The 15,388-nt window shown below is 46.7% G+C and overlaps 1 protein-coding gene across 1 annotated transcript in view; it reads right to left on the bottom strand.

Moving 5' to 3' along the window:
- Nucleotides 1–15,388, bottom strand: part of LOC123746775 (growth hormone secretagogue receptor type 1-like) — a 177,481-nt gene that overhangs the window by 125,623 nt on the left and 36,470 nt on the right. The window lies entirely within an intron of this gene.

Genomic DNA, 15,388 nt, shown 5'->3' with positions numbered 1-15,388 from the left:
GGAATCAAATGATAAATTATAAATAATAATAATTATAACATATTCAGGCCATATTAAAATATACACAAAGGCCTTGAAACATGTACACATCCCCTCACATGTATGTAGACAAATACACCCCATACATACACATACATACATATATCTCCACCTGCACACACACACATACACATATAGCTCGATCCACATGCACACAAAATCCTCTCCCCGGAGTCAAGTATCCCTTCCCCCCCTCCTCATCCCCCCCACCAAACATACAGTTACACATATGTACGTTTCCAACACATATACCTATACATGCATAAACACGTGACGTAACCTGAATGTCGTAGAAATCTTAAAACTTGTCGAGTATCTGGACAACAAGACTTGGTTATTGTATACGAAACAGCTGCAGTTCAAGGAGCAGGAAGTCAGTTGCAAGTTGTTGAATATGCAATATCTTGGTCCATGATTTAAAGGGACTTTGCTGTATCTTTGTTTATCCCTGCTCTCTCTCTCTCTCTCTCTCTCTCTCTCTCTCTCTCTCTCTCTCTCTCTCTCTCTCTCTCTCTCTCTCTCTCTCTCTCTCTCTCTCTCTCTCTCTCTTGAAGAAACATAAAATGAGAGAGTATGCAATTTTAATCTGGGTAAATAGGATAATGGGAGCTGGTGGAGAGGTGTGTGAGAGGAGATAAAGGAGGGTAGTAAAGAGGGGAGAGAGGAGAGAAGGGGAAGACAAGGGCTGGGAGATGCAGCATCACGGTACTCTAGCATCCTTCAGCCTGGGGGGCAGATAAGCTGGTCTGACGGCGCCTCCACTCTATAGGTCGAGTCCATACAGGAGACTGTGTCTCCCTTAAAGTGATTTGGTCCCCTAAGAGAGTGGTTCCTTGAGACAGTGGTCCCTGAGACAGTCTGCGTAAAGGAGATGCTCCACATTACTGGTCTCTTCCACACTCCCATCTCTTGGGACCTGGAGTCTTTCTTCCCTCCTTCCCTGCCCCTTCCGTCCTCGTCCCAGCACTTCCCTCCCTCTCCCTCACCCGTCCCTCTCCCTTCCCTCTCTCCCCCCCCATCCCCCCGTCCATAATTACACAGGCTCTAGACATGGCTACCATTACTCTTGCACATCTTGCTGCTATCTTCCTTGATATCGTATATTACATTTCTGAAGAAGCTTCACCGTTTATAACACAATACCAGCTTCTCGGGCGTTATCTAATCATTGTCACAACCGTTATTACCATAGATATGTAACGCTGCTGGCTAGCGATGTTTTGAGGACCGAGTAATGGTAACACTGTTTATTAGCGATGTTTGAGTACCGAGTATTGGTAACGCTGTTTATTAGCGATGTTTTCAGTACCGTGTATTGGCAACGCTGTTTTTTTAAGAGCTGTCAACATCACAACGAAGCCAATATGGCCGCCATTCTTGAGGCACTCAGGGGAGCTGGAGTGCACTCTCAGTACACACTATTCACCACGAGTAAATTTCCTTCATGAAACCAAGACGCAAAGAAAAAGTGTCAACAAAATGGAATGCAATATTGTTCATGCTAGCGCTTTCATTAGACCTCCATGCACTGGGGCTGGCTGGTCGGTACAGCGATGATAACACGCTTCCTGCAGGTCCTCGTTCGATCCCCCGATGGTCCAAGGGGTTGAGTATCATTCCCTCCCTTCCGTCCATATATCCCAGCTCCTCTTCCGTCCTCATTTCCCTTCCATGTCCGATATAGCCATGTTGAGCGCCGTTTTCTCGTAATTCCTTTCCCTTCACTCGTTAGTCATTCCATTACGCGTCTTACACGTGACGTTACGTATCAACAACGTAGGTAACCAGCGTAATGGTAAGTATATAGTTGGGTAAACACCAGGGTAATCACCCAGGATAGTTAACTAGAGGGATTATCCACCTCGCACATTGGTTGGGCACTGGAGGCTGCAGCCGAGGCTGGCACCTTGCTGTATGCCTCAATTAGCTTTTAATTGAAATGTGTGTGTGTGTGTGTGTGTGTGTGTGTGTGTGTGTGTGTGTGTGTGTGTGTGTGTGTGTGTGACTGCTTCTACAAGATGAACATTACAAAACGTGAACTGTTGGCTGAAACAGTCCATTTTTTTACGTTCGACCAAATAGCTGCATTAAGTACTATGATTTTTAGTGGGCTCCAGGTGTTGGTGGAGTCGCAAGATTGATTGATTGAAGATTAAGCCACCAGGAGAGGTGGCATGGGCATGAGTAGCCCCGTAGATGGTAGATATTTGGGGGTGACTGTGATGTTTGGTCAGGAGATTCAGCACCGCTCCTGTGCCAGGTAAGTCCACAACGGGCTCACCATAACGCGTGCTACTTGGAACTTGTTCCGAGTAGCTGAATCTTAAACAATAACAGATGTTTGGTGATGTAACACCTTGAAGTGTCTCCGAGACGTCAGAACCACTTGGGTTATATTACAGCGACAAGGGGGGTGGGGGGCTGGGAGGTATTCTCCGGGACTCTGACTTAAGACTAATTAGATATTAGTCTCATTAACTCATAGCTTATTAACTGCCTTGTCGGCCGGAATACAACCGGATCCCTTTGATTTGGTGATACTGTAATTTGTTCCTCACGATGAGTTGGTCTGGGTGTCCATGTACGTGTGTGTGTGTAATTACCTAAGTGTAGTTACAGGATGAGAGTTACGCTCGTGGTGTCCCGTCTTCCCAGCACTCTTTGTCATATAACGCTTTGAAACTACTGACGGTCTTGGCCTCCACCACCTTCTCACTTAACTTGTTCCAACCGTCTACCACTCCGTCCGGTGTGTGTGTGTGTGTGTTTGCACTTCGTGTTATTTTCTCCGTTGTTTTTTCCGCATGTGTTTATTCATGATCTTTGCTTCATGGTATTGTTTGTTGAACCAAGGATTGTTGCGTCAATGGCAGCAGTCAGGCAAGGATCAACAGTCAGTTCATATTACCTGTCCATCCATAAACCAACAGTCAGCCCCCGCCTCCAGGGGACCGTCTGCATCTATAGCGACCCACAAGATAGCAGCTAAGAGTAACATCTTTTGCGATGCTGGCCTGGTTGGCCCGTATGTTGATAAAAGAAATCCAGCTGATATCTGCTTCGGCCATAACATTTGGGTTATGTCTACTCTTACGTCTTTCACCTCTTCTCAAGCCACATTTCTTGAGAAAATAATTCTCCGGTTCCTTCAGTCTATCCTCATAACTTATCCCTCTCAACTCTGGCACTAATCTAGTAGCAAACCTCTGCACATTTGTGTATTTTAGTTTTATGTTTCACAAGGTGTTCCAAGCTGGTGCTGCATATTCCTGTACTGGTCGAGGTCGTTGACATATTGTAATCAGGATGGGCCCAAGCACCGAGCCCTGTGGGGCTTCACATATAATCTCTCTCTATACTGTCTTCCCTCTCATTGTAACCATCTGGTTCCCGCCTGAGAGGTACTCTCTGCTTGATGGGGTTCTGGGAGTTCTTCTACTCCCCAAGCCAGGCCCGAGGCCAGGCTCGACTTGTGAGAGTTTGGTCCACCAGGCTGTTGCTTGGAGCGGCCCGCACGCAACACCGTAAGACTTACCGAAACATTAGCTTGCTTCTCTAGCTAGAGTAGGAGTCTCTTGTGACTGATACTAAGAAATGCTTTTTGACAGCTGAGAAATGTGTAATCTGTGTGTGTGTGTGTGTGTGTGTGTGTGTGTGTGTGTGTGTGTGTGTGTGTGTGTGTGTGTGTGTGTGTGTGTGTGTGTGTGTGTGTGTGTGTGTGTGTGTGGAGAGAGTTAGGACCTTCACTACAGCTCCAGGATCAGATCAGACAACAGATTGAATGTGCACTTTTTGCAGCTTTCGTGTCTGGAATAGTGTATACTCTGCAATAAAAGTTATGAAGTGACCTATTTCTCTTTGTGTATTCACCTAGGTCACCTAGTTGTATTCACCTAGTTGTGCTTGCGTGGATTGAGCTTTGGCTCTTTCGGCCCGCCTCTCAACTATCAATCAACTGTTTTCTCTCTCTCTCTCTCTCTCTCTCTCTCTCTCTCTCTCTCTCTCTCTCTCTCTCTCTCTCTCTCTCTCTCTCTCTCTCTCTCTCTCTCTCTCTCTCTCTCTCTCACACACACACACACACACACACACACACACACACACGCAGGAATAATCAGTAAAACACGTGATTCGGTTATGTGTAACTTAAATAATCGTAGGCCTACCATAGCACATATATGTACTATATTAGGCCTAAGATGTCCCGTATCAGGTCTAGAAAGGTCAGGTTAAGTTCTCTTTGCAACATTAATAAACAAAACTTTTCCGGTTTGTCCAAATTTAATAGTACCGATTTCTACTTTATAACTCCTTTTTACGTCAATATATATATATATATATATATATATATATATATATATATATATATATATATATATATATATATATATATATATATATATATATATATATATATATATAGCTTTGTCTCTATCCAGTTATTTATATTTGTTTCATATTTTCTTAGGGCTTATTCCTCTGTATATCTGTCTCAACTACTCTTTCTTCCACTGCAGGTCCATAATCCACATTCTCATCCAACATCCCTTCCCCTCTCTCCCTTCCCCTCTCTCCCTTCCTCTACTATCTCCATCGCTCTTCTGTCTTCCTCCTTTCTCTCTCCCCCCCCCCCCTCACTTCTCACTACCCAATCCACACGGTTCAAAACATTCCTCTGACTTCTGTAGTCAAGATGCTTCCATTAACATCTTAAGAGGGAAAGATTCTCCATCTTCGACGTTCTCCATCCCCCCTCCTTCCCCCCCCCCTTCCTAACTCCCCCCCTTTCCCCTCCCAACTCCCCCCTTTCCCCTCCCAACTCCCTCCCCTCCTCCTTCCCTTCTCCTTCTTCGCTCCAGGTTTTCGACATTTACCAGAATAATGGCTTAATGGTCAAATTCTGTCTTAGGTTATACTCACTATCAGGAATGTTTAAATTATTGTCTCAAGAACATAGTTATGTACTCAAAACAATTTTATTTTGTTTCTTTTCATCAGCTGATAGAAAAGACAATGTTGCCATTGTATATTTATGGCAGAATATTATGGCGATTTTATGGCAGAATGTAAGCTTCCCTACGGGTATGCGTGACTGAGAAGGTGTCTTACGACGGGTCGTATAAGTCTTACGATGTCGGACTCAGCATTGGGCAGTGATAGACTCACCAAGGCTGCCTGTGTGTGTGTGTGTGTGTGTGTGTGTGTGTGTGTGTGTGTGTGTGTGTGTGTGTGTGTGTGTACTCACCTAATTGTGCTTGCGGGGGTTGAGCTCTGGCTCTTTGGTCCCGTTGTGTGTGTGTGTGTGTGTGTGTGTGTGTGTGTGTGTGTGTGTGGAGACAAGGATGATAAATTAGGTAACAGGCGGACAACGGAAGAATTAGTACATACTGCGTTAACCAATAGACTTCACTTTAATTATGAGGTCGTACAAGAACGGGTCACTACTAACCGGTCACGATGTGTCACTGATCGTAAACAATCAGACAGACACGTTGAGAGCCTGACATCCCTCAGCATCCGGCCCCGGATGTTGATCATCTGATGTTCCATCTCCACCATCATCTCGGCAATATGCTCCATCTCAAGCCACCTCCAGACGAACCTCCTGCCCAACGACCCCATAATTTGAGAGAGAGAGAGATAGATAGAGAGAGAGAGACAGAGAGAGAGAGAGAGAGAGATAGAGAGATAGAGAGAGAGAGAGAGAGAGAGAGAGAGAGAGAGAGAGAGAGAGATCCTGTGGTCTAAATCAGTTCTTGAGATTCAGTTTATTTTGCTTTCCCTGATTGGGCTCCTAAAGTTTTAGTTAAAGAAATATAAAAACGCACAAGAAACTTTGGTTAAAAAATCTACTTCCTTTACCCCGGACCGGAAACCGCCGCCTTCCCCACCGTCACTGACAGCTATCCTTGACAGTCACAGACAGCAGACTGGGACAACAACAACAGCCTTAGACAGAAGCCCTTAATGACACCCGAAGTAGTGTGATGTGTGGTAATGGTGTGATAGACAGAATACTTAGGAACTACAAGCACTTTGCCCCAAGAATGTAACACTTATATGCTGTGTTTACTCTATTAACCTGCAGTGTAAAATGGGGTTCGTGTACTATGATTTGTGGATTTGTACTCACAGGATTTGTACGCCCCCCTGAGGGACTTGAAGTAGAGGAGAGGTAGATATAGCCAAAGCTACTCTATCCCTTTGAAAAGTATTTGATTGTCTCAATGAACGTACTTGAACTTGAATGACTCCACTAACAACAGCGACACCCTGGCGTCAGCCAAGATATAAACATCGTGCATTCACAGAGTCTAGCAATTTTGACGAAATCAAAATACTGTGGTTATCAAGGTGCCATTCATGGCACTCCTTACCAGAGATGTTTTTCGTCTGGTGCTGACATGAAGACATCTAACTACGCAGTCCGTCTCAAGTTTATGTGTGAATACCAGCTAAATACCTCGGTGCTTTCCAAGGGCATTAAAAGACGTAAATGTCAAGTTTGTAAAGTTATGAATTTTTATGCAGATTATTATGTAAATTTTCCCGTGAGACTTTGCTGATAATCATCTCAAGTTTCTGCAAAGGGTACAAACTAAGACGCCATGTGATCTTGCAGGATCTGCAAGATCTCATGGATGACTGTGTAGCACTTGAAAGGAAGAGGAGGGGGAGGGGGGAGGACAAAGAGATGAGGTATGAAGACAGTGCCCTTGGACGGTTATCTTGAGGTAATCTTGAGATGATTTCGGGGCTTTAGTGTCCCCGCGGCCCGGTCCTCGACCAGGCCTCTACCCCCAGGAAGCAGCCCATGACAGCTAACACCCAGGTATCTATTTTACTGCTAGGTAACAGGGGCATAGGGTGAAAGAAACTCTACCCATTGTTTCTCGCCGGCGCCTGGGATCGAACCCAGGACCACAGGATCACAAGTCCAGTGTGCTGTCCGCTCGGCCGACCGGCTCCCTGCTCCGTGGACCGTCGGGAATCGAACACCGCGTCTGCACGATGAGAGGCCTTGGCTCTCCCGACCTGTCTAAATGTAGAGTCTGCTGATCTAGTGGATGTGGACTCAAAACACCAAACATCGGATAACGAACAAATCCACAAGGGCCGTGACGAGGATTCGAACCTGATAACATTTATTGCAACTATTAGCGAAGCCGATTTTTGTTTTTGTTTTATTAGATTATAGTTTCAGGTAACTTTTCTCTCCCAGCCTGGCCTGGATCCTGGCTTATTTGGTCCGTCAGGCTGTTACTTACAGCGGCCAGCACCACCACATTTCCAATACATCCCGGCATATACGGCGGCACTTGTACCAAGTTGTTCGGTTCTCTCTTCAACACGTCCACTTTCGTCCCGACAATATTTGTTATAATTGGTGGGAAAAAGTTGAAGAGTCGTGGGCGTCTGGAGTTCATGACACCTCTGCTTGTCACTGGATCTCTTCTGCACTTCCTCTCATACCTTTCACTCCAGTAAACTGTTTCTGATCTATTACCAACCACTCTCCTGAAACTGTTGCGAGGCGCCTTAATCTTATCCACCAAATGTTCCCGCCCAAATACCCGCTACTGTCAACAACCATTTCCCGCCATAAAACGTATATTACGCGTAGAGGATTTCGTCCCTTGGGCCAGTAAAAGATGGGTCGGTTCTGTGAAAAAGTGGCATGTGGATATCCAGCAACATTTAGTGCTTAAAGTAACTAATAGATGACAACAAGATTGCACCAAGTTGCAACGTCGTATGGGCTAATAAGCTTTCTGCAGCTACCTTCATTCTTAAGATTGGAGGGAGGGAATTATCTTAGGAAAGCGCCAAGCCATTACGACTATATAGCACTTGGAAGTGGTCAGGATAAGGATTTGGGATGGGACGGGGGGAAAGGAATGGTGCCCAACTACTTGGACGGTCCGGGTTGGGTCGAATACCACCAGGGGTCAGTCTTAAGCCCCCATCCTGTCCTTTGATCATCATTAAGGATCAGACCCATTAGAATCTATTCAAAATATATCGTTGTTTCCATACAAGACCAGAGTAACGAGGCTGTTACTGAGTGTATCACTAATTTCGTGAAGCCTCTCGTTACTAACTCCCTGAACCCTCTCACTGAGTGCTTCATTGACTGCTCGAACCCTCATTATATTTCCCATTGTCGAGGACCATAATACCGTACTTGGGAAACGTGCCCAATCGCTTTTGTTGTAACACTGTAAAAGTGTTTGGTTTAGTTTAATACATACATAGAGTACATGAGTCACAGACAAGGATCTGAGAGGCGCCAGTTTGTCGGCCTGAAACTCACACCTCAAAGCGTTAATGACCCCAAGTGACCTGAGGTCAGATCATGTGAATTTCACCTTACTTCTACTAATCTCTTAATTGGAGCCTGGTAGCCTTCAAACTTGCCGACGTTTAAGGAGTGGCTTGGTAGAAAGCCGGAGGCTATCTACTTGTGGGCGGAGTTAGCTACTAGGTTCCCCAATAAATACTCGGAGAACTACCGATTCGAGAGCATTAAGCAATAGGAGACCAGCCAGCGGAGCAGAACAGAGGCCAGCCGTCGAGATAGGCCGTCACCAGACGGGGGGTGACGCTGCCTGAAAATTGCAGACTCCCTCCCCCCCCTCTCTATTCAACTTAGACTCAGTCCTCGGTGAGGGAACATTTAGGTGACTTGGTCGTGTTTTACAAGTGTTGTGAGGATCAGGGGCAGTCAGTTGTAGTGTTCTCAGATTCTTGGAGGATGACTCACTCTGAATATTAATCTTTAACATTTTAATTGGATTGCTTAAGTTATGATACTTATCATGAAAAATATAATTGTGGAATTTATTATTTAAATGGACTTTATTTTGTTCCCTAGAGATTTTGAGTTGAGGTGAGAAAGCCTCTGTGGTTACTGGTTTCATGGTTTAGAATGAGTACATGATAAAGATGGGACCATACTAATAATGATCTCTTGATAAATCTTTGGTGAATATTGTGATACAGACAAGTTCCATTCCTTGTCTTGTATGTAATGATCATAAATGGATGGTGGCAGCATTTCGTCTTCTACTATCTACTCTTCTACGTCTACTTTCTACTCTTCTACTACTACCTATCTATTCCTCTCCCTCCACCCCTCTCTAAACTCTCACTTTCAGCTAATGACCCTCCTCGCTCCTCCCACCTCCCTACCTCTCACCCCAAACCCTCACTAATTACTTCACTATTCATTTCTTTCCTTTCGTTTTCTCTTATACGTTTGTGGCAATGATTCTGTATTCTAGAGTTCTCTCTAGAGTTTCGGGTAACTGGTCCAGTGACGGCGCCTTGTAGTCTTAGCACCTAGGTAGTCAAATACCTAGGTTACAAGGTGTTGAACGAGAGAGGTTGCCTTAGGGTCTCTGGAAGTGCTCTAGAATAGTTAGCTAACTGGGGACGGGATAACGGACTAGAGAGAGCTGTTTCCCCCGGCCTCGTTAGTTAACTGGGGGGTGGAATAATGGACAAGATAGAGCTATTTCCCCCACCCCCCGTTACAATGTCCTCTCTGAGGACTGAACCTGGGTCACTTGGGTGTGAGTCGGGGGTTATGTAGGGAGTTTGCTTCCAGAACATTTGTTCATTTTGTTCACTCCATTTTCCTACTACTAGACTGTGTGTACTTACCTAATTGTACTCACCTCATTGTGCTAGCGGGGGTTGAACTTTGGCTCTTTGGGCCCGCCTCTCACCTGTCAATCAACTGGTGTACAGGTTTCTGAGCCTACTGGGCTCTATCATATCTACATTTGAAACTGTGTATGGAGTCAGCCTCCACCACATCACTGCCTAATGCATTCCATCTGTTAACTACTATTACACTGAAAAAGTTCTTTCTAACTTCTGTGTGTGCGTTTGTGTACAATTATATGCCTCACAACGCCTGTCGCTTCTATCCTCACTTGTAATGACTTCTATCCTCATTTCTATCCTGACATGTAATGGATATATATATATATATATATATATATATATATATATATATATATATATATATATATATATATATATATATATATATATATATATATATATATATATATATAAAACAAGGCCACGAGTCGCTTCCATTCTGTCCATTAATTATGCATAAATATGTAATAAAAGTTAAGATTTAAAGGAAACTTTAACAGCATATATATATACACTGAGAAATACACCTCGGTGTATATTTACACGTTGATACACCTATGTATTATCTGGCTACGAGTATTCTGTTGCTCCAGAGACTCTCTGTTGATATCTGTTGCTCTGTTACTTTTTTCTTATAACAGAAACCCTCCACCTGGGCACGAACACTGTTGCCAGCCCTAAGTCCAGAAGCTAGCGAGGCAGACCTTGCCAATGTCTCTACTCCTCAAATAACTCCATTCAGAACGGAGTCAGTCGATTGATTGATTGATTGATGAAGATTAAGCCACCCAAAAGGTGACACGGGCATGAATAGCCCGTAAGTGGTGGCCCTTTTGAGCCATTACCAGTATCAAGAGCTGATACTGGAGATCTGTGGAGGTGCGACTGTACCCTGCGTGACGGGAGATGTCTCCCGTGAGAGTCAGTCACTCTATGACTCCTCAGAATGGATACCATTCCTTCCCTCTCCGTCCCATCCCAAATCCTTATCCTGATCCCTTCCCAGTGCTATATAGTCATGGCTTGGCGCTTTCCCGACAATTCCCTTCCCTTCCTTCACCTCAGCCCCTCACTGCTACCAGGAAATATCTCCCCCCTTCCCCCCTCCTTTCCCTCCCTTTCCCCCTCCTTTCCCCCCCTTTCCCCCCTCCTTTCCCCCCTTTCTCCTCCCCCTTCGCGGCAGTATTTGAGGACAAGTCGTGAGGCATTTACGACCAGCCGGTGGGCAGACGCATGCTAACACCGCTACTTCATGGAGATTCGAACCCCCAGGACTATTGGATTGCTTGCCCAATCAGGAAAGCACTCCACCAGCCCAAACAGTGAGGTAATGGATGAGGGAAGAGCAGGACTTGAGGACAGAAGGGAGGAGGAGGTATAAGACGATGATAGGGAGATATATAAGTAAGAAGTATTATCATCGTATAAGATGATGATAGGGAGAGGGGGATAGACAGACTGATAAAAGCAGAGAGGATAATCAAGGCGACTGAAGGAGAGGAGGAGAGAGAGACGTGGAAGGATGCAGAAGAACAGGAAAGGAGGGAGAGATAAGGAGTAGAGAAGAAGAACAATACTGAAATTGTAGTACTAAAGAAACAGACAGAAAGTGTAGAAAATGCGAAGAAAGCTACAAATTAACAACAAAACCAAAAAATATATAAGAAACTGGAGAGGTCCCAGCGTGAAGCCTTGTGGTACTCCTATTGTTAGTGGGGGAAGGGGAAAGACCAGAGAGGTTGAAGAGGTAATAGTCGAGAAGGAGAAGAGAGGTGAGGAGGAAGAGTAGTAGAAGGGCCAGTGGTTAGAGGTGACAGTGTCAGGATGTGGGTGCCTCCTCCCTATTAACTACGTCCCTTCCCCAAGCGTCGCACCCATCTCATTCACCGAGTCTTCGCTCCTTCCTCTCAATACTCATCGACCATACTAGCCTTCCGGGGCTCACACACACACACACACACACACAGACCCTACTAGCCTTCCGGGGCACACACACACACACACAGACCCTACTAGCCTTCCGGGGCACACACACACACACAGACCCTACTAGCCTTCCGGGGCACACACACACAGACCCTACTAGCCTTCCGGGGCACACACACACAGACCATACGAGCCTTCCGGGGCACACACACACACAGACCCTACTAGCCTTCCGGGGCACACACACACAGACCCTACTAGCCTTCCGGGGCACACACACACACAGACCCTACTAGCCTTCCGGGGCACACACACACAGACCCTACTAGCCTTCCGGGGCCCACACACACAGACCCTACTAGCCTTCCGGGGCACACACACACAGACCCTACTAGCCTTCCGGGGCCCACACACACAGACCCTACTTGCCTTCCGGGGCCCACACACACAGACCCTACTAGCCTTCCGGGGCACACACACACAGACCCTACTAGCCTTCCGGGGCACACACACACAGACCCTACTAGCCTTCCGGGGCACACACACACACAGACCCTACGAGCCTTCCGGGGCACACACACACACAGACCATACTAGCCTTCCGGGGCACACACACACAGACCATACTAGCCTTCCGGGGCACACACACACAGACCCTACTAGCCTTCCGGGGCACACACACACAGACCCTACTAGCCTTCCGGGGCACACACACACACAGACCCTACGAGCCTTCCGGGGCACACACACACACAGACCATACTAGCCTTCCGGGGCACACACACACAGACCATACTAGCCTTCCGGGGCACACACACACAGACCCTACTAGCCTTCCGGGGCACACACACACAGACCCTACTAGCCTTCCGGGGCACACACACACACAGACCCTACGAGCCTTCCGGGGCACACACACACACAGACCATACTAGCCTTCCGGGGTCACACACACACACAGACCCTACTAGCCTTCCGGGGCACACACACACACACACAGACCCTACTAGCCTTCCAGGGCACACACACACAGACCCTACTAGCCTTCCGGGGCACACACACACGGACCCTACTAGCCTTCCGGGGCACACACACACAGACCCTACTAGCCTTCCGGGGCACACACACACAGACCCTACTAGCCTTCCGGGGCACACACACACGGACCCTACTAGCCTTCCGGGGCACACACACACACACACACACACACAGACCCTACTAGCCTTCCGGGGCACACACACACACACACACACACACACAGACCCTACTAGCCTTCCGGGGCACACACACACAGACTCTACTAGCCTTCCGGGGGCACACACACACAGACCCTACTAGCCTTCCGGGGCACACACACACAGACCCTACTAGCCTTCCGGGGCACACACACAGACCATACTAGCCTTCCGGGGCACACACACACAGACCATACTAGCCTTCCGGGGCACACACACATTAGTTGGGTGTTGATTGATTAGTTGGTTGATTAGTTGATTGACGGTTGAGAGGCGGGACCAAAGAGCCAGAGCTCAACCTCCGCAAGCACAAATAGGTGAATACAAATAGGTTAACACACAGACCCTACTAGCCTACCGTACTCATCGCCTCTTCTCCATAATTGGTGTCTGTCTCAAAACAGTAAATGTTTATATATTTCATATACGCCCGATATTTGTTTCTGTTTTACCCGAATATACCCGAGGGCCACCATCTATAGCGGCCTCGACGAGGGCAGAAAGCCGGCGGTTTGTCAACGGTGCTCCTTCCCCCGTCCCCCCCACACCTCAAAACTCGTTCTTTAACTGGAGAGTGGAGGCTGTTTAATTGACAGGGGAAGCTATCTGGCGGACAGAGAGAGGGGGTGGAGGCATCTGATGGATAGAGGTGACATCTCGCTGAGAGTAGAGGCAACAGCAGCAGCAATGTCAACAGCAGCAGTGTCAGCAGCAGCAGCAGCAGCAATGATCATGCATCATGACCAGTCAGGGGTCGCGGGCTGCCAAAGGGACAAACAGCAAACGGCTAACTGTGGGGTAATTAGGCTCACACGCGGATAAATCTCTGCGCTTTTTTAATTAAAATTTCCCGCGTTAGGACCAGTGAGTTATCGGAAGTACCTCAATTTACTGTTCAAGCGGACAGCTGTAAGCTTAATTTGCAGTTTTTTTCAGCTTTCTTAGTTGTTATTGTTTGGGCAGTATACGTATAGAGACTTGTGCTTTGTTGTGTGGTAGTGTTGTTTGTCGGGACTTGTATTCACTTAGTTGTATTCACCTAGTTGTGCTTGCGGGGGTTGAGCTGTGGCTCTTTCGGCCCGCCTCTCAACTGTCAATCAATCATCTTTTTCACACACACACACACACACACACACACACACACACACACACACACACACACACACACACACACACACACACACACACACACACACACAGGATTGTAGGATCCTCCAAGAGGACTTAAACAGGCTGCAGAGATGGTCAGGGAAATGGCTACTGGAGTTTAACACCAGTAAATGTAAAGTTATGGAAATGGGATCAGGTGACAGGAGACCAAAGGGACAGTACACAATGAAGGGGAACAGCCTACCTGTAACGATTCGAGAAAGAGACCTGGGAGTGGATGTGACACCTAATCTAACTCCTGAGGCACATATAAATAGGATAACGACAGCAGCGTACTCTACACTGGCGAAAATTAGAACTTCATTCAGAAACCTAAATGAGGAAGCTTTTAGGACGCTTTACACTGCCTACGTGAGACCCGTCTTAGAGTATGCCGCGCCATCATGGAGCCCCCACCTGAAGAAACACATAAAGAAACTGGAGAAGGTTCAGAGGTTTGCGACGAGGCTTGACCCAGAGCTACGAGGGATGGGATATGAAGAGCGGCTGAAGGAACTGAACCTTACGACACTAGAGAAAAGAAGGGAGAGAGGAGATATGATAGGGACATATAAAATACTCAGGGGAATTGACAAAGTGGAAATAGATGAAATGTTCACACGTAATAATAACAGAACGAGGGGACATGGGTGGAAACTGGAAACTCAGATGAGTCACAGAGATGTTAGGAAGTTTTCTTTTAGCGTGAGAGTAGTAGAAAAATGGAATGCACTTGGGGAACAGGTTGTGGAAGCAAATACTATTCATACTTTTAAAACTAGGTATGATAGGGAAATGGGACAGGAGTCATTGCTGTAAACAACCGATAGCTAGAAAGGCGGGATCCAAGAGTCAATGCTCGATCCTGCAAGCACATATAGGTGAGTACATATAGGTGAGTACACACACACACACACACACACACACACACACACACACACACACACACACACACACACACACACACACACACACACACACACACACCACCCTCCACCCCCATTAATACCTCCCTCTCTCCCTCACTCCACATCACCACCTTCCTCCACCACCCCAACACTGGCCTCCAGCGAGCGAGCTTCAACGCCTCCAAGCAGATACGGTCAAAGCAATGTAAATTATCTGCCAGTCAAAGGTAAATTCTCCTGGGGGTAGAGAAAGTCCACTACGGGCTCACCATAGCCCGTGCTGCTTGGAACTTTTTGTTCCGGGTAGCGAATCTTAAACAACATGGGATAGAAAACAGAGGCAGGTTGAACACAGAGCTCGCGAAGGGAAGATTACGCGTTCAGGAGTAATACTGATGGATAAGGTAGCGGTGATGTGGAGTTGTGAGTTCCATCTCTGATTGACACTAAACTTACGAATGT

Source organism: Procambarus clarkii, chromosome 93 (assembly GCF_040958095.1).
Source record: "Procambarus clarkii isolate CNS0578487 chromosome 93, FALCON_Pclarkii_2.0, whole genome shotgun sequence".
Taxonomy (NCBI): Eukaryota; Metazoa; Arthropoda; class Malacostraca; order Decapoda; family Cambaridae; genus Procambarus; species Procambarus clarkii.
The sequence above is the reverse complement of the archived record's forward strand: the minus strand, read 5'-3'. Positions and strand labels throughout refer to the sequence as shown.